We start from the raw sequence: 23,952 nt of genomic DNA on the forward strand, positions 1-23,952 counted from the left end.
TCATTTCCTTCCCTCCCGTCTTTCTTCATCCCCCTCCTTTCTTTTCCTCCTTCCTTCCTGCTTCCTTCAGTCCTGCCGGCACAGGGGTTTAACCCACTGCGCCACCAGGGGCTCCTTGAAATAATACATATATAGCCCCTGGTGGTGCAGTGGGTTAAACCGCCGAGCTGCTGAGCTTGTTGACTGAAAGGTCTCAGGTTCGAATCCGGGGAGAGGCGGATGAGCTCCCTCTGTCAGCTCCAGCTCCCCAAGCGGGGACATGAGAGAAGCCTCCCACAAGGATGATAAAAGCATCAAATCATCCGGGCGTCCCCTGGGCAACGTCCTTGCAGACGGCCAATTCTCTCACACCAGAAGCAACTTGCAGTTTCTCAAGTCGCTCCTGACACGACAAAAAAAAATCATATATACAACATGTATAAATTTCTCTACCAGTGGAGCGTTGTGTGATTTCCGGGCTGTATGGCCATGTCCTAGCAGCATTTTCTCTCTCCCTTTGTTGCTGTGTTGAGAGTACAAAATGTAATGCATCTGCCACACTTTCAAATGTGGGGGAGCAGTGTTCACGTAATTTGAGCCCATTTGCTCATTTAGCAGACAAATATATGTATTCCTCCTCTTTTACTAGCTGGCAACAACGCTTCTACTTGCCAGGCAGAAAATAGAACTATTCCACTGTAGTTGTTGCCCAAATGCACCCCTTTTATGGTACAAAAGGCCTCAAAAGGGCTCCGTTTCTGAATTAGATAAACACAGTGGCAGGAAAAAGGAGTTTGTGTGCTAAGGAAGGCTTCTCGCTGTATCAAGTTATCCAGGTTCAGCTGATTCTGCCAAAGGAAAAAGAAATGTCTTTCAGGTCTTGCCATTCAACACAAACACACAAGCCCTTTGTGTGAGAGCCAGCTTACCTAATAGCCAAACAGCAATGGCCAACAACGGAAGAGCCCCACCTGACCGGTTGGGGGCCCTCCTTTGATTTCAAGGAAAATACAGTTCTCCCACCATAGCTCCGGCTGGCCTTTTATTACCACCCCCACCCCAGCTTCTCCCAACACCCCCACCCCACTTTCCTGGATAGTGTTTTGTTCCGTCCTCCCCTGTTGCTTTTTCTTCCCTGACCTGCGGAAAGTTTCAGGAGCAGCTTCTTTGCACTGGAAAGAGTGCAGGAGACTTTTGCTGCTGTTACACAACTTGAAAATAATTATTCAAGTTCTGAACAGTAAGCAGATGCTATCTTAATAACCAATAAAACGGTCTAATAATAAATGGCAATAAATCATAGAGTGTAAACAACGGAAATGTCTCTCTCTTCTGTGTCCTCTTTTAATCGCTCTCTCTTTCACCCTTATCTTGTAAATCAACCCTGACAGATTCTCCAAACTGCCCTAGAATGCTCTCCTCCAAATAAGGGGACTAGTGTGGCCTTCCACGCTAGTATAGACAGTGGTGAAAACAAGTGTGACACAAGCTACCTGTTCCCTGTTATTGTTCCTGGAGTTTCCCAAATCATTGTTTCAGGTGTCCCAATTTCCTCCTTGTGATAGTCATAATGCTACTCTGCAGCTGAGTATGCACGCCCAGTGTGGAACACATCTCACCACACTAAAATGGAGCATTGCAGTGCACCCAAATACCTGGGAGTCACTCTGGACCATGCTCTGACCTACAAAAAGCACTGCCTGAATATCAAGCAAAAAGTGGGCGCTAGAAACAGTATCATATGAAAGCTGACTGGCACAACCTGGGGATCACAACCAGACACAGTGAAGGCATCTGCCCTTGCACTTTGCTACTCTGCTGCTGAGTACGCATGCCCAGTGTGGAACACATCTCACCACACTAAAACAGTGGATGTGGCTCATAATAAGACATGCCGCATTATCACAGGGTGCCTGCGTCCTACACCACTGAAGAAATTACTCTGTCTAGCCGGTATTACTTCAAAATACCTGGGAGTTACTCTGGACCGTGCTCTGACCTACAAGAAGCACTGTCTCAATATCAAGCAAAAAGTGGGCTCTGGAAACAATATCATATGAAATATCACTGGCACAACTGTGATATGAAATATCACTGGCACAATATCACTGGCACAACCTGGGGATCACAACCAGATACAGTGAAGGCATCTGCCCTTGCTCTTTGCTACTCTGCTGCTGAGTACCCATGCCCAGTGTGGAACACATCTCACCACACTAAAACAGTAGATGTGGCTCTTAATGAGACATGCCTCATTATCACGGGGTGTCTTCACTCTACACCACTGGAGAAATTACACTGTTTAGCACCACCTGACATCCGCCGGGAAGTAGCAGCCAATAGTGAAAGGACCAAGGCAGTGACATCTCCGGCCCATCCTCTGTTTGGGTATCAGCCAGCACACCAACGACTTAAATCAAGAAATAGTTTTCTAAGATCTACAGAGACATTCGCTTGAACACCTCAGCAAGCGAGAGTCCAAAAGTGGCAGGCTCAAACCCAGAACCTCAATCAGTGGCTGATACCAAATGAGAGACTCCATCCTGGGCACACAGAAAACTGGGAGACTTGGAAGATGTTGAACAGACTGCGCTCTGGCACCATGAGATGCAGAGACAACCTTAAGAAATGGGGCTACAAAGTGGAATCCACGGCATGCGAGTGTGGAGAAGAGCAAACTACAGACCATCTGATGCAATGCAACCTAAGCCCTGCTACATGCACAATGGAGGACCTTCTCACAGCAACACCAGAGGCAGTCCAAGTGGCGAGATACTGGTCAAAGGACATTTAATCAACTACCAAGCTTGCAAACTTTGTGTTTTGTATGTTAGTTTGTTTGTTCTGTCAAAAATGCAATACAACTGTTTGGTTTGCTCCTATGCTGTCTATGAAGACAGCCTGTCTGATTAGGTGGTTTGATCAAACTTAGGCAAAGGCACATTGGAAGATATTCAAATCCATGAATAATCCAATTCACAAAATCCAAACCCATAAATACAAAGATAATTGGTAATAATTATTATTTGTCAAAGTGAGGGACTTTCCCAAACCATGGAGATAGATGCCTTCCAACAGTTCCAATTACGGTAATCCTCTGTTGTCTCTCTTTTAAAATGTCTCAGTTTCTCTCCCCTTTTCCCATTTCCCTTATTGTTCTTTTCTAATGTAAATGGCCACAAACTGTGTCCAAAGGGTGTGTGTGTTAATTCTTGCCCTTCCCAATCCGCTCATGCAAAAGCAATCTGCTATAGGCTCTCCAACCCTTTATAGTCTTCCTCATTTATAATATTTGCCATATTGACTGTATTCTGATGTTGCTGGGCCACATATGTCCTGGTTTTCATCTATGAAAAATATCAATATGAGTATATGAAATATATATATATATATGAGTATATAAAACACAATACAGTATGAGTATATAAAAATATCAATATAAGTATATGGAAATATGTGATATACATAGTTCTAAGGCTAGTTTGAGAATATGAAGAGGCATAATGACCCCAGGTTCTTATTCAATGGACGGCTCGTCCATATTGATGATATAATGCAATATTAATTAATTAATTAATTAATTGCAGTATTTATATTCTGCCCTTCTCATTTCATGTGACAATGGAATTTACTTAGGGCCACAAAATAATGTGGTCTGACTTTATTTTTGCCTCAATACATAATTTTTCAAAGATACTACAGATCTCTTGTCCCATCCATATACAGTTCCTCTTTCTGTCTCCCCTTTCCACAGCTGAGAATAGCTCTCCTATGAGCAGATGACCCCACACTGACATGAAAGTACTAGGGACCCATTATTCCCCCACAGCCATTTACATATCGTTCTGTAAATGATGTTGTGTAAGGCTCTTCGCATGCCTTGCTTCATTATGATGTGAGAAGGATGGCGTAGTAGCCCATAGAGAAATGTCCCAGCTGCAGCTTTCCACCCAAGAAGGAGACGGCTGTGTCTGGGGTCCTTTCAAAGCAAAGGCAGACAGCCAGAGCAATGAGGAATTTGGAGGAAGAAGAACAGATAATTCCCAAATTTCTACCAGGCAAGAAGCCAGAAGTCTGGTATTAAAACACTGCAGAATTGGAGCAGGGTGTGAGTTTCTCCCATGTTCAAGATGTGTAAACGAATGACACAAGCGCACAGGCCCGGAGGTTCAGTGAACGGCAGTGGACTTGGGAGAAAGGACTTTGAACCCATGCTCCACTATGCATCACAATGTAACTTTTTGTATGTGTTTTTTTTTTTCACTTTTGCAAGAGCCTTGGGCCTTTAACTCCAACAAATGGGCAGCGCTAACTGAGCACCGGGACTGTGGCACAGCTGGCTGGGAGTCAGCTGTATTAAGCCAGCCTGGATCGGAGTGAGCTTCCGACCAATTTGTGTAGCTTGCTGTTGACCTTTGCAGCCCAAAAGACAGTTGCATCTGTCAAGTAGGAAATGTAGGTACCTCTTATGCGGGGAGGCAAATTTAACTAATTTATGAGGTCGGAAAAATCTCCAGCAAGCATGCAAAGAATGAGGAAGTACTTCATCAGTGTCACAAATGGACGGTGAAGCAACAGTTCCCCTGGTGGCCAGAATATCCTCATTTTTTTTATTTATCGTGTCATCAGCAACCATACCATTGTATTACATTTCTAACAGAACAAAACAAACAAGCAGATTTAAAAAAACCCACAGATTTTGCAAACTTGGTAGTTGATTAAATGTCCTTTGACCAGTATCTGGCCACTTGGAGTGCCTCTGGTGTTGCCGCAAGGAGGTCCTCCATTGTGCATGTAGCAGGGCTCAGATTGCATTGCAGCAGGTGGTCAGTGGTTTGCTCTTCTCAGCACTCGCATGTCGTGGATTCCACTTTGTAGCTCAATTTCTTAAGATTGGCTCTGCATCTCGTGGTGCCAGAGTGCAGTCTGTTCAGCACCTTCCAAGTTGCCCACTCTTCTGTGTGCCCAGGAGGGAGTCTCTCATCTGGTATCACCCATGGATTAAGGTGCTGGGTTTAAGCCTGCCACTTTTGGACTCTCACTTCCTGAGGTGTTCCAGCGAGTGTCTCTGTTGATCTAAGAAAACTATTTCTTGATTTAAGTCGTTGACGTGCTGGCTGATACCCAAACAGGGGATGAGCTGGAGATGTCACTGCCTTGGTCCTTTCACTATTGGTTGCTACTTCCCGGCGGATGTCAGGTGGTGCAATACCGGCTAAGCAGTGTAATTTCTCCAGCGGTGTGGGGCGCAGACACCCTGTGATAATGCGGCATGTCTCATTAAGAGCCACATCCACTGTTTTAGTGTGGTGAGATGTGTTCCACACTGGGCATGTGTACTCAGCAGCAGAGTAGCATAGCGCAAGGGCAGATGTCTTTACTGTGTCTGGTTGTGATCCCCAGGTTGTGCCAGTCAGCTTTCGTATGATATTGTTTCTAGCGCCCACTTTTTGCTTGATGTTCAGGCAGTGCTTCTTGTAGGTCAGAGCACGGTCCAGAGTGACTCCCAGGTATTGGGTGTGCTGCAATGCTCCAGTGGGATTCTTTCCCAGGTAATCCTCAGAGCTCGGGATGCTTGTCTGTTCTTAAGGTGAAAGGCACATGTCTGTGTTTTTGATGGATTAGGGATCAGCTGGTTTCTCCTGTAATATGCAGTAAGAGCACCTAGAGCTTCGGAGAGCTTCTGTTCTACCATCTCAAAGCTCCCTGCTTGAGCGGTAATGGCATGATCATCAGCATAGATGAATCTCTCTGTCCCTTCTGGCAGTGGCTGGTCAGTTGTGTAAATGTTGAACATGGATGGAGCAAGCACGCTTCCCTGAGGCAGGCCGTTCTTCTGTTTCCGCCATCTGCTTCTCCGGCCTTGGAACGCAACAAAAAAGCTCCTGTTTTGTAGCAGGTTTCCTATGAGACGGGTGAGATGGTAGTCCTTTGTGATATTATACATTTTTCTCAGGAGGAGGCGGTGGTTCACAGTATCATAGGCTGCTGACAGTTCTATGAAGACAGCTCCTGTGATCTGCTGCCTTTAACTGCAACAGCTGCATTCCATGGAACTTTGGGGACTGTAGTTTAGAAAGGCCCCAAAGTAAGTCTGATTAGATTTGCAAGCAGAACCAAATCTTTCATTTTACGACATATCCATGACGTGAGAAACCGTATGCGATGGTGCTGGTGATATAATTATGTGGAACATCTTCCATTTCGCTTCCTCCCTCATAGGGCCCAAGGAAATTCTAATCTGGCTGTCACTTAGCATCTTTTCCTACCTATTTCCTGAGTGGGTGTGCAATGCAATCTCAATAGCTCTGTTTCCTTCCTGAATAGACAGGAATGACAAGCTACCGACGAAGGCATCTGTGGTTCCGTTACTGTCAACAAAGCCAGCCTGAAGCTGTCATCAGCAGTGGCCGGTGATCTCTGTATCTATCCATTCTAAAGTTTTAGTCTAAAGTTTTGAAGAGTCCTGCCCATCATCCTCAAAAAGGGTTCAAAGGGGTTTATTTGCCACTAGCGGTCCCCTGCCACGCGTTGCTGTGGCCCAGTCTGTTGATCTGGAAAATAAAGTAATGAGAAAATGTTGGTTTCTAATATATATAATTCCTTTATGCTTGTGGGTAAATAGTATTTCTTGCTGTTTCTTTGTCAGTGTTGATGTGGAGAGTGTCTGGTTTGCCCACCCTGGAACATGCAACATATAATTGTCCTTCTTTAAGGGTCCCTTTCAAATCTATCATACTATATCTCTATATCTCTACTATATTAGAAACCAACACATTCTCATTACTTGATTTTCCAGGTCACCAGACTGGGCCACAGCAACGCGTGGCAGGGGACAGCTAGTAAATAAATAAATAAATAAATAAATAAAGGATTTTAACTAATCTGGTCCTAAGTCTGGACTTTCCGGCCAGCCCAGGATATTATATGCGCTTCCCACTTTTGCAGAAGCATTCAGTTTCAGTAAGTGATGCCTGGCATGCCTTACAGAAGTTATTGTTGTGGGCAAACTTTTCTGAATCTGGTGTGTGATGAAAAACTACCCTCCTTGTCACAGCTTCCTTTTAAACACAGCAAAAAAAATCAGAGATCAGCATCAAAACCATGTCCGGTGAACCCAAGCACTCACTACAATCTCATTTCCCCTTAAGCTGATGATGCAATTTGTGGCAACGATGGCATTGGCAATATGATGCTGTATTACCAGAGGTTGCCACCCTTAATGTTAAAAATTGCTTTAAAAAACCAATTTCTTTAGAAATTCTGGAGGACCCATGTCATTTTATTCAAGTGGGATTTTGGCCTGCGTAAATAGGAGCATAGTGCCTAGAAGCCGGCCAGGAGTGGTGGCTTCCAGGCCTGTAGCGAGGGGGTGGTTTTAGGGGTTCAACCCCCCCCCCGAAATGTTTCAGATTTTTTTAAAAAAAAAACCTGGTTTACTCATGAATTTTAACTGGTTAACCAAATTCACATGCTAAGTCTATGAGATGCTAAAAGTTAAGAGTCCCCCCAGAACTGTAAGCACTATCTCAAACAAATACTGACAATTTATTCACACTGTCATTACTTGCAGCAATAGCCAATGTAGTGAAGCAACCAAGTTGTGTGTGTTGAATGCTCCCATTAAGGAGGCCAGACTTGGTGGAGGTGGTTGACAGGGGTGGAGCTGCAGGCTATTGAAGGTTGCTCTACCCCCTGCTCTGCTCTTTGCTTCAGCATGAGCTAGGAGGCAGGTTTCAACACCCACCCACCCCCCCGAAATTTTCAACCCTCCCCAAAATTTTCAACCCCCCCCCCCGAAATTTTCAACCCTCCCCGAAATTTTTTTCTGGCTACGGCCCTGGCAGCTCCGCCCCTTGGCCCACCCGCGGATTGGGGAGAGGAGAGGAGGCGGGTGGAGCGCTGGGGGATCAGGAAAGGGAGCCGGTCATGGGGAAGGGATCGAACGCGGAGAACGATTGAGCGCCGGCTCTGCTCGCGCACCCGGTGGCCAGGTGGAGCAGGAACGAGAGGGGCTAGGTGAGGCTCAAGAGCCCGGCCCCTTTGGGAAGAGGATCGCCTGGCAGCGAGGCAAGAAAGCCGAGGCTCCCCCCGGACTGCTAGGGCTGTTGTGAGCTGAGGGGGCGCTCCTCAAGTGGCGGTCGAGGGGCATTTACAGAGGCGCCTCTGCGCCCTTGGCAAAAAAAGTGTTCTGCGACTGCTTACTTCGCATAATGGACGAGCCGCCCCTGATTGTGGGGCAGTCCAAGCCTGGGTTAGTGGACTGAGTGGTGGAGAACCATTCTGGAGACCATACAGAGTCATACTGACTCAGCGCCATAGAGATTGTGTTATAAGATGGGATCAACGACTTCGGGTGGCGTTTGCCTTGAGAGCAAGCCAGCAGAGAAATAGGTCCTTGCTGGGAAAGACAGTCCAGATAGGAGAGGAGTGGAGAACTTCTGCCTGGCCTGGCAGAGAGTGGGAGGCGGGCGGTGGGAAGAGGAGGAGGAGGAGGCGGCAGGAAGAGGAGCGCCCCCTGCTGGCCAAAGAGGCTCGAAGGCGCTCGGCAGGCAGCCTGCGCACAGCTGGATCGCATCGACGGCCGAGCGGAGAGACGCGATGGAGGCGGGGGCTCCTCGCCAAGCCCAGTCCTCCACCCGGCTGCCCTGGCCCCTCATCGCCGCCGCTTCTGCCCCCCAGGTGAGTCGCCACGGGACCCTCTTGATTGCCCCCTTCCCCGAGAGGACGCCTTCACCGCCTCCCCCCCCCCCCCCCCCAAGCCGGACTTACTTTCTTTCCTTCTTTCCTTCCCTCCCTCGCTTCTCTCTTCCTCCGCTTCCCTTCTTCTCCCGCTCTGCCAAGACAGCCCCCCTTCTCTTTCTCTGGCGCCAAACTTCCCTCGTTCTCTGTCCCTTTGTCAGACCCATTTCTCGCCCTCCTTTCCCAGCTCGGGCTTCTTGAAGCCCTTCTTTTTCTTTCGTTCGCCCTCCTCTGCGGTAGGACTCTGGCAGGAGACTCATCCCCTTCCTTCATTTTTCCCTTCCTTCATTCCTTCTTTCCTCCCTTCTTTCCTTCCCTCATTTGTTTCCCCCCTTCCTTCTCTTCTTCCTTCCTTCCCTACTTTCCCCCACCATTCTTCTTTTCCCTCCTTCCCTCATTTTCCTTCCCTCCTTTCTCCTTCTTTCCTTCTCTCATTTGTTTTCTCTTCTTCCTTCCTTCCCTACTTTTTCCCCACCCTTCTTCTTCTTTTCCCTCCTTCTCTCATTTTCCTTCCTTTCTCCTTCTTTCCTTCCCTCATTTGTCTTCCCTACCTCCTTCTTTTCTTCCTTCCCTACTTTCCCCCCTACCTTTCCTCTTTCATTCCCTCCCTCCCTCCTTCCTTCCTTTTTCTTCTCTCCGTCCCTTCCATCCTTCTTCCTTGTTTCCTTCACTCATTTGTCTCCCCACCCTCCTTCTTTTTCTTCCTTCCCTACTTTCCCCCCTACCTTTCCTCTTTCCTTCCTTCCCTCCTTCCTTCTTTTTTCTTCTCTCCATCCCTTTTCCTTCCTTCTTTCCTTCCATCCTTCCTCCTCCTTTCCTTCACTCATTTATCTCCCCACCCTCCTTCTTTTCTTCCTTCCCTACTTTCCTCCTACCTTTCCTCTTTTCTTCCCTCCTTCCTTCTTTTTTCTTCTCTCCATCCCTTTTCCTTCCTTCCATCCTCTTTCCTTCTCTTCCCTCGTTTGTCTTCCCTCCCTCCTTTTCTTCCTTCCCTACTTTCCCCCCTACCTTTCTTCTTTTCTTCCCTCCTTCCTTCCTTTTTCTTCTCTCCATCCCTTTTCCTTCCTTCCTTCCCTCATTTGTTTTCCCTCCTTCCTTCTCATCTTCCTTCCTTCTCTACTTTCCCCCCTCTTCTTCTTCTTTTCCCTCCTTCCGTCATTTTTCTTTCTTCCTTTCTCCTTCTTTCCTTCCCTCATTTGTTTCCCTCTCTCCTATCTTCTTTTCTTCCTTCCCTACTTTCTCCCTACCTTTCCTCTTTTCTTCCCTCCTTCCTTCCTTTTTTTCTCTCCATCCCTTTTCCTTCCTTCCTTCCCTCATTTGCTTTCCCTTCTTCCTTCCTTCTCTACTTTTCCCCCACTCTTCTTCTTTTCCCTCCTTCCCTCATTTTTCTTCCTTCTTTTCTCCTTCTTTCCTTCCCTCATTTGTCTTCCCTCCCCCCTTCCTTCTTTTCTTCCTTCCCTACTTTCCCCCTACCTTTCCTCTTTCCTTCCCTCCTTCCTTCATTTTTCTTCCCTCCATCCTTTTTCCTTCCTTCATCCATTCCCTCATTTGTTTTTCCTCCTTCCTTCCCTACTTTTCCCCCACCATTATTCTTCTTTTTCCCTCCTTCCCTCATTTTTCTTCCTTCCTTTCTCCTTTTTTCCTTCCCTCATTTGTCTTCCCTCCCTCCTTACTTTTTTCTTCCTTCCCTACTTTCCCCCTACCTTTCCTCTTTCTTTCCCTCCTTCCTTCATTTTTCTTCCCTCCATCCTTCCTCCCTTCCCTCACATGTTTCCTTCCTTCTCTTCTTCCTTCCTTCCCTACTTTTTCCCCAGCCTTCCTCTTCTTTTACCTCCTTCCCTCATTTCCTTCCTTCCCTCCTTCCTTCATTTTTCTTCCCGCCATCCTTTTCCATCCGTCCTCCCTTCCCTCACATGTTTCCCTCCTTCCTTCTCTTCTTCCTTCCTTTCCTACTTTTTCCCCAGCCTTCTTCTTCTTTTCCCTCCTTCTCTCATTTCCTTCCTTCCCTCCCTCCTTCCTTCATTTTTCTTCCTTCCTTTCTCCTTCTTTCCTTCCCTCATTTGTTTTCCCTCCTTCCTTCTCTTCCTTCAGTACTTTCCTCCTTATCTTTCTTTTTTCTTGATCATTTGGCCTTATGATTGGGATTTAGTGATTTGCAGTGTTTCTGCTGCAAGATCTTCTGTGGCAAGACTCATATTCAGTGGCATCTTGGTACATGTTAAGGTTTGGATATCAAAATCCACGGAGGCTCACAGGGGTAAAATGGTGTCCCTTATGTGGAATGACAAAATCAAAATCTGTTTTCTGGATTTTTAAATATATATATTTTCAAGCTATGGAGGGTGGACTCCGTGATGCGGGATCTGGATATGTCTCTGAAACTGTGTCTGCACCACAGCGTCCATGGGGCCGTTGCCCGGTGCTCAAAGGCTCACCCAATGAGGGTCAGCATTTCCCCTGAATGCAACAGTTGTCACCAAGATGTTGTTATTGTTGTTGTTGTGTGCTTTCAAAGGGATTCCAGCTTTTGGCGATGGTCTCTTTGGGCTTTTCCTTGGCGAGAAGGTCTTGCGATGGTCTCTTGCCTTCTGAAATGTAGCCTAGTGTTTTTCCATCTGAATGCTAAGCAGGGCTGAACCTGCTTAGCTTTTGAGATCAGACGGAATCTGCTGTCTTCCAAGTACAATGTTCCATTTTTCTTAAGAATTAGACATTTATTTAACGGGGAGGATATGAATCACTGGGCTTTTTTCTCATATCGGTGGTGTTAGTGTGCTGCAAGGCAGCTTGGCAAGGCCGTTCCAGTTAGGCTGTTACCTGTTCTTGCCAGAAATCTGATATTGATGCAGAACAAAAGAGCAGGAGAAAGAGGCTTATTCATAGCATACCATCTGGAATAGCCCAACACTAGCCGGTGAGGAATTGTGTCTTAAGAAAAGGGCTGGTCCTATTAGCAGAGTGTGAAGGTTGTCTCAGGCAGCTGGTTTTGGAAGCGGAAAATGGAATAAAGTATTGTTGTGATATTTTTATTGTCAGGAAGGCATACGCAAGACATATTTTGCCTTAGGTGGGCAGTGGGTTAAGCTGCTGAGCTGCTGAGCTTGTTGACTGAAAGGTTGCAGGTTCAAATCCGGGGAGCAGCATGAGCTTCTGCTGTCAGCCCCAGCTTCTGCCAACCTAGCAGTTCGAAAACATGCAAATGTGAGTAGATCATTAGGTACGACTCTAGTGGGAAGGTAATTGTGCTCCATGCAGTCATGCCGGCCACATGACCTTGGAGGTGTCTATGGACAACGCCGGCTCTTTGGGCTTACAAAAGGAGATGACCACCAACCCTCAGAGTCAGACACGACTGGACTTAATGTCAGGGGGGAAACCAACCAACCTATTTGAGTATTACATATCACAGTGTAGGGCAGTGTTTCGCAACCCCCTCACGGGGGTCGCAAGGGGGTGTCAACGGGGTTGCCAAAGACCATCAGAAAACAGTATTTTCTGTTGGTCATGGGAGTTCTGTGTGAGAAGTTTGGACTAATTCTGTCGTTGGTGGGGTCCAGAATGATTGTAGGTGAACTATAAATCCCAACAACTATAACTCCCAAATGTCAAGATCTATTTTCCCCAAACTCCACTAGTGTTTACATTTGGGCATATTGAATATTCATGCCAAGTTAGGTCCAGATCCATCATTGTTTGAGTTTCTGGAGGTAGGTGAACTACAACTCCCAAACTCAAAGTCAGTGCCCACCAAATCCTTCCAGGATTTTCCGTTGGTCATGGGAGATCTGTGTGCCAAGTTTGGTTCAATTTCATCATTGACGGAGTTCAGAATGCTATTTGATTGTAGGTTAACTATAAATCCCTGCAACTACAACTTCCAACTGACAAAATCAACCCCACCAGTAGACAAATTTGGGTATATTGGGTATTTGTGCCATGTTTAGTCCAGTGAATGAAAATACATCCTGCAGATCAGATATTTACATTATGATTCGTAACAGTAGCAAAATTACAACTATGAAGTAGCAACGAAAATAATTTGATGGTTGGGGGTCACCACAACATGAGGAACTGTATTAAGGGGTCGCGGCATGAGGAAGATTGAGAACCACTGGTGTAGGGAGAAGCTGCATTTGCTTCTCTTCCTCAGGCAGCAAATTGTCTTGGGCTGGTCCACATACAAGCTTTTTTAAATGAGAGTTTTTCTCTTTCTAAGGCCCCTTTCCAAACCTGAATAAAATCCCACATTATCTGCTATGAACTGGGATGTATGGCAGTGTGAACTCAGATAATCCAGTTGAAAACGGATATTGTGGGATTTTCTACCTTGATATTTTGGGTTATAGGGCTGTGTTGAAAAGCCCTAAATCTATGCTTCGGTGAATATGGAATGCTATGGAGATTCAGCTCAAACTAGACCTAGAATCATCGAGTTGGAAGAGACCTCATGGGCCATCCAGTCCAACCCCCTGCCAAGAAGCAGGAAAATTGCATTCAAAGCACCCCTTACAGATGGCCATCCAGCCTCTGTTTAAAAGCTTCCAAAGTAGGAGCCTCCACCACACTCCGGGGCAGAGAGTTCCATTGCTGAACGGCTCTCACAGTCAGGATGTTCTTCCTCATGTTCAGATGAAATCTCCTTTCACAAATGGGTCCTCCTCGTTTTTAGTTTTACATCAGTTGTGTGTGACATCTGTGAATCATAGAGTAGGAAGAGATCTCATGGGCCATCCAGTCCAACCCCCTGCCAAGAAACAGGAAAATGGCATTCAAAGCACCCCGACAGATGGCCATCCAGCCTCTGTTTATAAGCCTCCAAAAAAAGAGCCACACTCCGGGGCAGAGAGTTCCACTGCTGAACAGCTCTCACAGTCAGGAAGTTCTTCCTAATGTTCAGATGGAATCTCCTTTCTTGTAGTTTGACGCCATTGCTCTGTGTCCTAGTCTCCAGGGAAGCAGAAAACAAGTTTGCTCCCTCCTCCCTATGACTTCCTCTCACGTATTTATACATGGCTATCATATCTCCTTTCAGCCTTCTCTTCTTCAGGCTAAACATGCCCAGTTCCTTAAGCCGCTCCGCATAGGGCTTGTTCTCCAGACCCTTGATCATTTATCTGCTGTGAACTGGGATATATGACAGTGTGGACTCGGATAATCCAGTTGAAAGCAGATATTGTGGGATTTTCTGCCTTGATATTTTGGGTTTTATGGCTGTGTGGAAAAGCCTTTAATCTATGCTTCGGTGCATATGAAATGCTATGGAGATTCAGCTCAGACTAGACCTTGATTATAAACCATCAAGACTCTAAGATCATCTGGGGAGGTCCTGCTCTCAGTCCCACCTTCTTCGCAGATACATTTGGCGGGGACGAGAGACAGGGCCTTCTCAGTGGTGACCCCTCAGCTGTGGAATGCCCTCCCTATAGATATTAGATCGGCCACCTCCCTTTTAACATTCCGGAAAAAAGTCAAGATGTGGCTTTTTGAACAAGTGTTTGCAAATGCAGAGTAACTGACACAGGAAAATGGAACGAGTAGACAATGAGTCCGGACAACGTTTTTAATAAGGAACACTATGAATTTATATTTTATTGATTTGTTTAGTTTTTATTATATGTTATGTTTTTAATTGTATTTATGACATTGTAAGCACTGAATTTTGCCCTGTTAACCGCCTTGAGTCGCCTACGGGCTTATTATTTCTCGTGTCAGGTCAGCCAGTCAATTATATTACATTTCTAACAGGACAAAGCAAACAAACAGAGAAAATACAAAATGTGTGAGTTTGGTAGATGATTAAATGTCCTTTGACCAGTAGCTGGCCACTTGGAGTGCTTCTGGTGTTGTTGCAAGAAGGTCCTCCATGGTGCATGTGGCTGGGCTCAGGTTGCATTGCAGCAGGTGGTCAGTGGTTTGCTCTTCTCCGCACTCGCATGTCGAGGATTCCACTTTGTAGCCCCATTTCTGAAGGTTGGCTATGCATCTCGTGGTGCTAGAGCGCAGTCCTCTGTGTGCCCAGGCGGGAGTTTCTCATTTGGTATCAGCCATTGGTTGAGGTTCTGGGTTTGAGCCTGCCACTTTTGGACTCTCGCTTGCTGAGGTGTTCCAGCGAGTGTCTCTGTAGATCTTAGAAAACTATGTCTGGATGGGCTGAGAAAGGCAGTATACAAATACAGTAAACAAACAAACAAACAAATATTTTAAGGGAAATTCTTCTGGCTGTTTTGAAGCTTTCATGCATGCAGGATCAGTGACTCAGAAATACTGGTCTGTCCCTGCTAATCATTGATTTCATTGGCCACACTGGCTGATGGATTCTGGAAGCTACTGTTTTCTGAAACAGTAAATTGTCCAAACTATGTTTCTTCACACACTGATCTGATACTGAGTTTTACACCCAAGGAATATGGATTGCAGTCACTGAGGCCACAGAGAGCTAGTGTGGTCTAGTGGTCTGAACGTTGGCCTAGCATTCCAGGAGACCAGGGTTTGAATCCCAGCTCAGGCATGGAAATCTACTGAGTGACCATGGGCAAAACACATTCTCTCAGGCTTAGAGGAAAGCGACAACAAACCTCATCGGAATAAATCCTGCCAAGAAAACCTTGTGATACGGTTATCATAAATCAGAGTTGACTCAAAGACACTTAACAACAGCAACAGAATCCACCTAAAGTCTGAAGGGAATGTGTGAATCCCCAAACACTTGTGGGCTTGTGGTGAGCTTTGCTCGGTTGGAACCAAAGCCTGGGCACAAGCCACAGACCCACCCTGCTTCTTGGGCTTTTTCTGTAAACCTACACTATTCACACATGGAAAATATAACCAGCTGCCCATTTATAATCCCCAGTTTTCAAGACAGCAGAAAGGATGAATTTGACAAGGAAACTCAGCTGCAAGGGAAGTATTTGGGCACCATAAAGAAACCACAGAGCTCCTTCTGACATAATCATTTCTTTTGGCATTACAAAGCAGCATTATAGTTTTTGGGGACTCTTCCTCTCTGGAGGTACCTAGTATGAAATTGAGCCTGTGCTCATGGGAAAAGAGGAACTGTGGAGCTGAATCAAGATACTCCAGCCTTGCTATGCAACAGCTACAAAGTGTCAGGAGTGAAAAAAACTTCCCTTTTAAAGATTGCATGTGGATATATTGGCTGGTTGATCCTGGAAGATATAACTCCATAAAATATTTTTTTCCAGGACAAGGATGTGATCTGCTTTAGGTGACAACAGTGCTAAGATCATATAATATTATATTTTCAATGGGCAGGTGGCAGGTGGCCCTAAACAACTTCTAAAAGGCACCAAGTGGGCTAAAATGCCCCCTGGCACACATTAAAGTGACCCTAAAAAACTTCTAAAAGTCACCAAATGGGCAAAGTGGCCCCTGGCACACACTAAATAGACCCCAAAGAACTACTAAAAGGCACCAAATGAGCAAAGTGGCCCCCAGCACACACCAAAGTGACCCTAAAAAACTTCTAAAAGGCACCAAATGGGCAAAGTGGCCCCTGGCACACATTAAAGAGACCTTAAACAACTTCTAAAAGGCACCAAATGAGCAAAGTGGCCCCCAGCACACACCAAAGTGACCCTAAAAAACTTCTAAAAGGCACCAAATGGGCAAAGTGGCCCCTGGCACACATTAAAGAGACCTTAAACAACTTCTAAAAGGCACCAAATGGGCAAAGTGGCCCCTGGCACACACTAAACAAGGCCTAAAGAACTTCTAAAAGGCACCAAATGGGCAAAGTGGCCCCTGGCACACACTAAAGAGACCCCAAAGAACTACTAAAAGGCACCAAATGAGCAAAGTGGCCCCCAGCACACACCAAAGTGACCCTAAAAAACTTCTAAAAGGCACCAAATGGGCAAAGTGGCCCCTGGCACACATTAAAGAGACCTTAAACAACTTCTAAAAGGCACCAAATGGGCAAAGTGGCCCCTGGCACAGACTATAGAGACCCTAAAGTACTTCTAAAAGGCACCAAATGGGCAAAGTGGCCCCTGACACACATTAACGAGACCCTAAAACAGTGTTTCTCAACCTGGGGGTCGGGATTTGAGGGGGTTGCGAAGGGGTGTCAGAGGGGTCACCAAAGACCATAAGAAAACACAGTATTTTCTGATGGTAATAGGGATTCCATTTGGGACGTTTGAGTCAATTCTATCATTGGTGGAGTTCAGAATGTTCTTTGGTTGTAATGAACTATAAGTCCCAGCAACTACAACTCCCAAATGTCAAGATCTAGTTTCTCCAGACTCTGCCAGTGTTCACATTTGGGCATATTGAGTATTCGTGCCAAGTTTGGTCCAGATCCACCATTGCATGAGTCCATAGTGCTCTCTGGATATAGGTGAACTACAACTCCCAAACTCAAGGTCAATGCCCATCAAACCCTTCCAGTGTTTTCCATTGGTCATGGGAGCCAAGTTTGGTTTAAATCAATTGCTGGTGGAGTTCAGAATGCTCTTTGATTGTAGGTGAACTATAAATCCCAGCAACTACAACTCCCAAATTACAAAATCAATCCTCCCCCAACCCCACTAGCATTCACATTTGGGTGTATTGGGTATTTGTGCCCAGTTTGGTCTAGTGAATAAAAATGCATCCTGCATATCAAATATTTACATTATGATTTATAACAGTAGTAAAATGACTGTTATGAAGTAGCAACGAAAACAATATTATGGTTGGGGGTCACCACAACATGAAGGACTGTATTAAGGGGTCACGGCATTAGGTAGATTGAGAACCACTGCCCTAAAACAACTTCTAAAAGGCACCAAATGGGCAAAGTGGCCCCTGGCACACACTAAAGTAACCCTAAAAAACTTCTAAAAGGCACCAAATGGGCGAAGTGGCCCCTGGCACCCACTAAACAAGGCCTAAACAACTTCTAAAAGACACTAAATGGGCAACGTGGCCCTTGGCACACACTAAAGTGACACTAAAAACTTCTAAAAGGCATCAAATGGGCAAAGTGGCCCCTGGCTCACACTAAAGAGCCCTTACAAACTTCTAAAAGGCACCAAATGGGCAAAGTGTCCCCTGGCACACACTAAAGTGACCCTAAAGAACTTCTAAAAGGCACCAAATGGGCAAAGTGGCCCCTGGCACACATTAAAGTGACCCTAAAAAAACTTCTAAAAGGCACCAAATTGGGAAAGAGGCCCCTTGCACACACATAGACCCCAGGAAGAGAAATTCTGACTCAGACCGATAGTTGCTGCGGATGTGGTCGGGCTTTAGCACAGTGGGTTAAAACCGCCAGCTGCAGAAAATTTATTTATTTTATTTATTTACTGCGCTTATATACCGCAATTCTCAGCCCAAGGGCGACTCATTGCGGTGTACAACATGAAAAAACAAGTGCAATCTACAAAACATAGTGCAAAATAGTCCACAATTCATCATAATCATAAAAAACATCTTATCAAAACAACATTACTACAAAATTACTACTACATTCTGAATCGTCTCATCGTCAAGCCACAATCTTGCCAATCGAAAGGTCGACAGTTCAAGCCTGCGTGGGGGTGAGTTCCCAACCATCAGCCCAGCTTCTGCTCAGCGATTCGATTGGGAAAGCATCAACAACAAAGGTCCTCAGCATGGAAGCTGGAGTGACAGCACCCCCCTGCCCCAGCCGGAGTTGAGCACAGCCTCCAGATGGGAAAAGATGGGAAGCCTTTACCTCTATATATGTACTGTCTGTCTTTTTCAGTCGTATAATAGCACTGAATGTTTATGTGTACTATAATCTGTCCTGAGTCTCCTCGGGAGTCTCCTCGGGAGATATAGTGGAATATAAAAAATAGTACATTTTGTTGAGTTGAGTACATGTAAGATGAAGAGTCCTGTGCTCAAAACTTGGGACAGTTACTTATTTTGGAATGCTGTCTGAACCATAAGCAAACAAATATAGACTCATAGCATTGGAAGAGGCACCAAATGGGCAAAGTGGCCCCTGGCACACACTAAGGGTCATGACTCGCAATCCTTGCCAGGCAGGAAAATACAGTTGAACCACTCCATCCAATCTCTGCTTAAAAACCTCCAGAGAAGGAGACACCACAAATATCTTTTGTACAGAGAATTCCTAAATGACCCAAAAAGCAAATTTGTCCACGTAGGTAGCCTTTGCTTTCTGGTGATTCACAAAATTTATCTCATGCACAAAATAATTTCAAATATTATATAAGATTTCCTTTTAGCTATGTATATAAAGTATATATATATATATATATATATATATATATATATATATCACTAACTGTCCCCTGCCACGCGTTGCTGTGGCCCAGTCTTTTGATCTGGAAAATAAAGTATTGAGAAAGTGTTGGTTTCTAATATATGTAATTTCTTTCTGCTTGTAGGTAAACAGTATTTCTTGCTGTTTCTTTGTCAGTGTTGATGTGGAAATTGTCTGGTTTGCCTACTCTGGAACATGCAACATAGAATTGTCCTTCTTTAGGGGTCCCTTTCAAATCTATGATACTGTGTGTGTGTGTGTGTGTGTGTGTGTGTGTGAATCATATCTATCTATATCTATGGCTGGATGGCTCTTTGTCAGGAGGGCTTTGATGACGTTTTCTTGCCCAGGTGAAGGGAGTTGGATTGGATGGCCTTAAATATTTTCTGTTGGTCATGGGGTTTCTGTGTGGGAAGATTGCCCCAATTCTATCATTGGTGGGGTTCAGAATGCTCTTTGATTGTAGGTGAACTATAAATCGCATTAACTACAACAACCAAATGTCAAGGTCTATTTCCCCAAAACTCCATTTGTCTTCATATTTGGGCATATGGAATATTCGTGCCAAGTTTGGTCCAGATCCATCATTGTTTGAGTCCTTGGTAGTCTATGGATGTAGATGAACTACAACTCCCAAACTCAAGGTCAATGCTCACCAAACCCTTCTAGTGTTTTCTGTTGGTCTTGGGAGTTCTGTATGCCCCGGTTGGTTCAATTCTATCATGCTATTTGATTGTAGATGAACTATAAATCCCAGCAACTTCAACTATCTATCTATCATCTATCTATCTATCTATCTATCTATCCATCTATCCCAGCAACTACAACTATCTCTATCTATCTATCTATCTATCTATCTATCTCTATCTGTCTGTCTGTCTATCTAACTATCTATCTATCTATCTATCTATGGCTGGATGGTTCAATTCCATCTTTGATGGAGTTCAGAATGCTTTTTGATTGTAGGTGAACTTATAGCAACTTCAACTCCCAAATGACAAAATCATAATTTTTTGAGTGATGGTCACTCCTTGTGTTGTGAGACGTTTTGTTGCCAAATTTGGTGTAATTTCGTTCATTGGTTCTTTTGTTTTTAAGGTACTCATTATGCACAGAGCATTTATATATATATATATCATATCATATCACATTTAGGCATATATATGCAAAGGTAGGTATTCCCAAATCTGGGAAAACCTGAACTCCAAAACAGTTCTGGTCACGGGCATTTTGGATAAGGAATATTCAGCCTGTAATTTGAAACCATTTAAGATTTTTTAAATGTACCCGTTTATGTGGCTAATGAACACAACATTAATTTAATAGGGTTTTCTAAGGCAAAGAAGACTCAGAGGTGGTTTTGCCAGTTCCTTCTTCTGAAATATAGCTTACAGGACCTGATATTCATTGGCAGTCTCCTACTCTAATGCTAATTAAGACTGACCCCATTTACAAGATCTGAATATGAGGAAGAACTTCCTGACTGCGAGAGCCGTTCAGCAGTGGAACTCTCTGCCCCAGAGTGTGGTGGAGGCTCCTTCTTTGGAAGCTTTTAAACAGAGGCTGGATGGCCATCTGTCAGGGGTGATTTGAATGCAATATTCCTGCTTCTTGGCAGGGGGTTGGACTGGATGGCCCATGAGGTCTTCCAACTCTTTGATTCTATGATTCTATAATCAGATGGAATTGGTGGCCTAAAGTATGTTGCATCAGCTTCACTGGCTACCAATTTGCTACCGGGCACAATTCAAAGTGCTGGCTTTAGCCCTAAACGATTCCGGCCCAGCTTACCTGTCTGAATGTATCTCTCCTTATGAACCATCTAGGAACTTAAGATAGTCTGGGGAAGACCTGCTCTCAATCCCTCGTACATCGCAAGCAGAGGCGGCCCTAGGTAATTTTCAATGGTAAGCAAACAGTATTTTGGCGCCCGCCCCCCCCCAACCAATTATTGATATATATTTTCTGTTGATCATGGGAGTTCTGTGTGCCATATTTGGTTCAATTCCATCATTGGTGGAGTTCAGAATGCCCTTTGATTGTAGGTGAACTATACATCCCAGTAACTACTACTCGCATATGTCAAGGTCTATTTTCCCCCAAGAGCGCCTCAAGAGTGCCCCTGGGCACAATCACCTATACTGTAAATGCTTACTTTGCGTAATAGGTTGCTGAGGCTTCCCCCGGACTGCTAGGGCTGTTGTGAGCCGAGGGGGTGCTCCTCAAGTGGTGGTCGAGGGGCATTTACAGAGGCGCCTCTGCGCCCTTGGCAAAAAAAAGTGTACTGCGACCGCTTACTTTGCGTAATGGATGAGCTGCCCCTGATCGCAAGCATGATTGGTGGGGAAGAGAGACAGGGTCTTCTCAGTGGTGGCATCCCAGCTATGGAACTCCCTCCCCAGGGATATTAGATCACCCTCCTCCCTCCAGACTTTCCGAAAAAAGGTAAAAACTTGGCTCTTTTTTTCATAATTTTTATTGTGCAAAATTTTCAATATATATAGCATGAAACAAAATGTTGGAGATGTGAAAGACATAAATATTACAAAAGTAGTGGTAGTGATAATAGAACAGTAGAACAACACAGAAAGAGGAAGGAAAAAAAGATACACAAAAACCCACAGCCCCCAGTCGTGGAACTTCCCAAAGTCTCCTATTTTATTTATTTATCGAGTCATCAGCAACCAGTCAATTATATTACATTTCTAACAGAACAAAGCGAACAAACAGACAAAATACAGAATACAAAATTTGTGAGTTTGGTAGTTAATTAGATGTCCTTTGACCAGTATCTGGCCGCTTGGAGTGCTTCTGGTGTTGCTGCAAGAAGGTCCTCCATGGTGCATGTGGCAGGGCTCAGGTTGCATTGCAGTGGTTTGCTCCTCTCCGCACTCGCATGTCGAGGATTCCACTTTGTAGCCCCATTTCTGAAGGTTGGCTCTGCATCTCGTGGTGCCAGAGCGCAGTCTGTTCAGCGCCTTCCAAGTCATCCAGTCTTCTGTGTGCCCAGGGGGGAGTCTCTCATCTGGTATCACCCATGGATTGAGGTGCTGGGTTTGAGCCTGCCACTTTTGGACTCTCGCTTGCTGAGGTGTTCCAGCAAGTGTCTCTGTAGATCTTAGAAAACTATTTCTAGATTTAAGTCGTTGACGTGCTGGCTGATACCCAAACAGGGGATGAGCTGGAGATGTCTCTGCCTTGGTCCTTTCACTATTGGCTGCTACTTCCCAGCGGATGTCAGGTGGTGCAATGCCGGCTAAGCAGACTCCTAAAAGTAAATTGTTTTGTGGTTAATATAAAAGTAAATTGTTTTGTGGTTAATATAAATTCTCTTCATGGACAATTCCGGTGTTGTTTCAGCTTGTTTGTCTTCTTCAAATACTGGATAAATCTATTATTAATGTTGTTGTTGTTTTTTGATTGAATAAAGTCTTTGAAACCTGCCCAGTTCGTCTTTTTTTTGTGTTTTGTTCAATCTTTGGGATAGACAGTCCATTTGGATTATGTCAAAAATATACATTATCCATTCTTCAGTTGTTGGAATTGTAGTTTGTTTCTAAACTTTGGCCAGTAATATTCTAGCTCAGCGGTTCTCAACCTTCCTAATGCCGCGTCCCCTTAGTACAGTTCTTCATGTTGTGGTGACCCCCAACCATAACTTTATTTTTGTTGCTACTTCATAACTGTAATTTTGCTACTCTTATGAATTGTAATGTAAATATCTGATATGCAGGATGTATTTTCAGTCACTGGACCAAATTTGGCACAAATACCCGATACGCCCAAAATTTGAATACTGGTGGAGTTGGGGGTGATTGATTTTGTCATTTGGTAATGCTGGAGTTGCTGGGATTTATAGTTCACCTTAAATTAAAGAGCCTTCTGAACTCCATCAATGATGGAATTGAATCAAACATGGTACACAGAATTCCCATGACCAAGAGAAAATATTGGGAAGGTCTGGTGGACATTGACCTTGAGTTCTTGGAGTTGTAGTTCACCTATATCCGGACTGTGGAGTCAAGCAATGATGGATCTGGATTAAACTTGGCACAAATACTCAATATGCCCAAATGTGAACACTGGTAGAGTTTGGAGAAAATAGACCTTGCCATTTGGGAGTTGTAGTTGTTGGGATTTATAGTTCACCCACAATGAAATGGCATTCTGAACCCCACCAATGATAGAATTGGACCAAACTTTCCACACAGAACCCCCATGACCAACAGAAAATACTATGTTTTCTGATGGTCTTTGGCGACCCCTCTGACACCCCCTCGCGACTCCCACAGGAGTCCCGACCCCCAGGTTGAGAAACACTGTTCTAGCTGTTGTACTTAATAGAAAAAACATTTTTTCTTGGTTTTCACTTAGTTTTGTATGGGAAATGCCCAATAGATACATTTCTGGAGATTGGGAGAAGTTAATTTTTAGAATATTTTGGGTTGACAGATGTATTTCTTTCCAATATTTTCTGATTCTTTTGCAACTCCACCATAGATGGAAGAACGTCCCTATCTCTTTTCGGCATTTCCGGCATTTGTTTGAAATATTTTTTATTAAATTTGGCCAGCTTTTCTGGGGTATAGTACCACCGGAAAAAACATCTTATACCTTTGAGCAATCTTTTGAGAATGCAGCGAAATAGAGAACATGAAACTATGAATGATGAGCATGGAATGGCTAGACAATGTTACTGGAAAACGATTTCAACAAGATGACATTGGTGACTACATGGTTTTTATATATATTGTTATGTTGACTGTTTTTAATCGCACTTTCATGAATGCATGGCATCGAATTGTGCCAATCTGTAACTTGCCTTGAGTTGCCGTATAGTTGAGAAACGCGGGCTATAAATGTCATAAATAAATAAATATGTTTGAAATGGTACTTAGAATCATAGAATCAAAGAGTTGGAAGAGACCTCATGGGCCATCCAGTCCAACCCCCTTCCAAGAAGCAGGAACATT

At 44.6% G+C, this 23,952-nt stretch overlaps 1 protein-coding gene across 3 annotated transcripts in view; it reads left to right on the plus strand.

The window, feature by feature from the left end:
* Window positions 1-8,500: 8,500 nt before the first annotated feature.
* S1PR2 (sphingosine-1-phosphate receptor 2) overlaps window positions 8,501-23,952 on the plus strand; it is a 122,975-nt gene continuing 107,523 nt past the window's right edge. For all 3 annotated transcript variants that reach the window (XM_067464135.1, XM_067464134.1, XM_067464137.1), the window contains exon 1: window positions 8,501-8,661. The gene's annotated coding sequence lies outside the window, so the exon portion shown is untranslated. The remainder of the gene's footprint in view (window positions 8,662-23,952) is intronic.

This window comes from Anolis sagrei, chromosome 2 (assembly GCF_037176765.1).
Source record: "Anolis sagrei isolate rAnoSag1 chromosome 2, rAnoSag1.mat, whole genome shotgun sequence".
Classification (NCBI taxonomy): Eukaryota; Metazoa; Chordata; class Lepidosauria; order Squamata; family Dactyloidae; genus Anolis; species Anolis sagrei.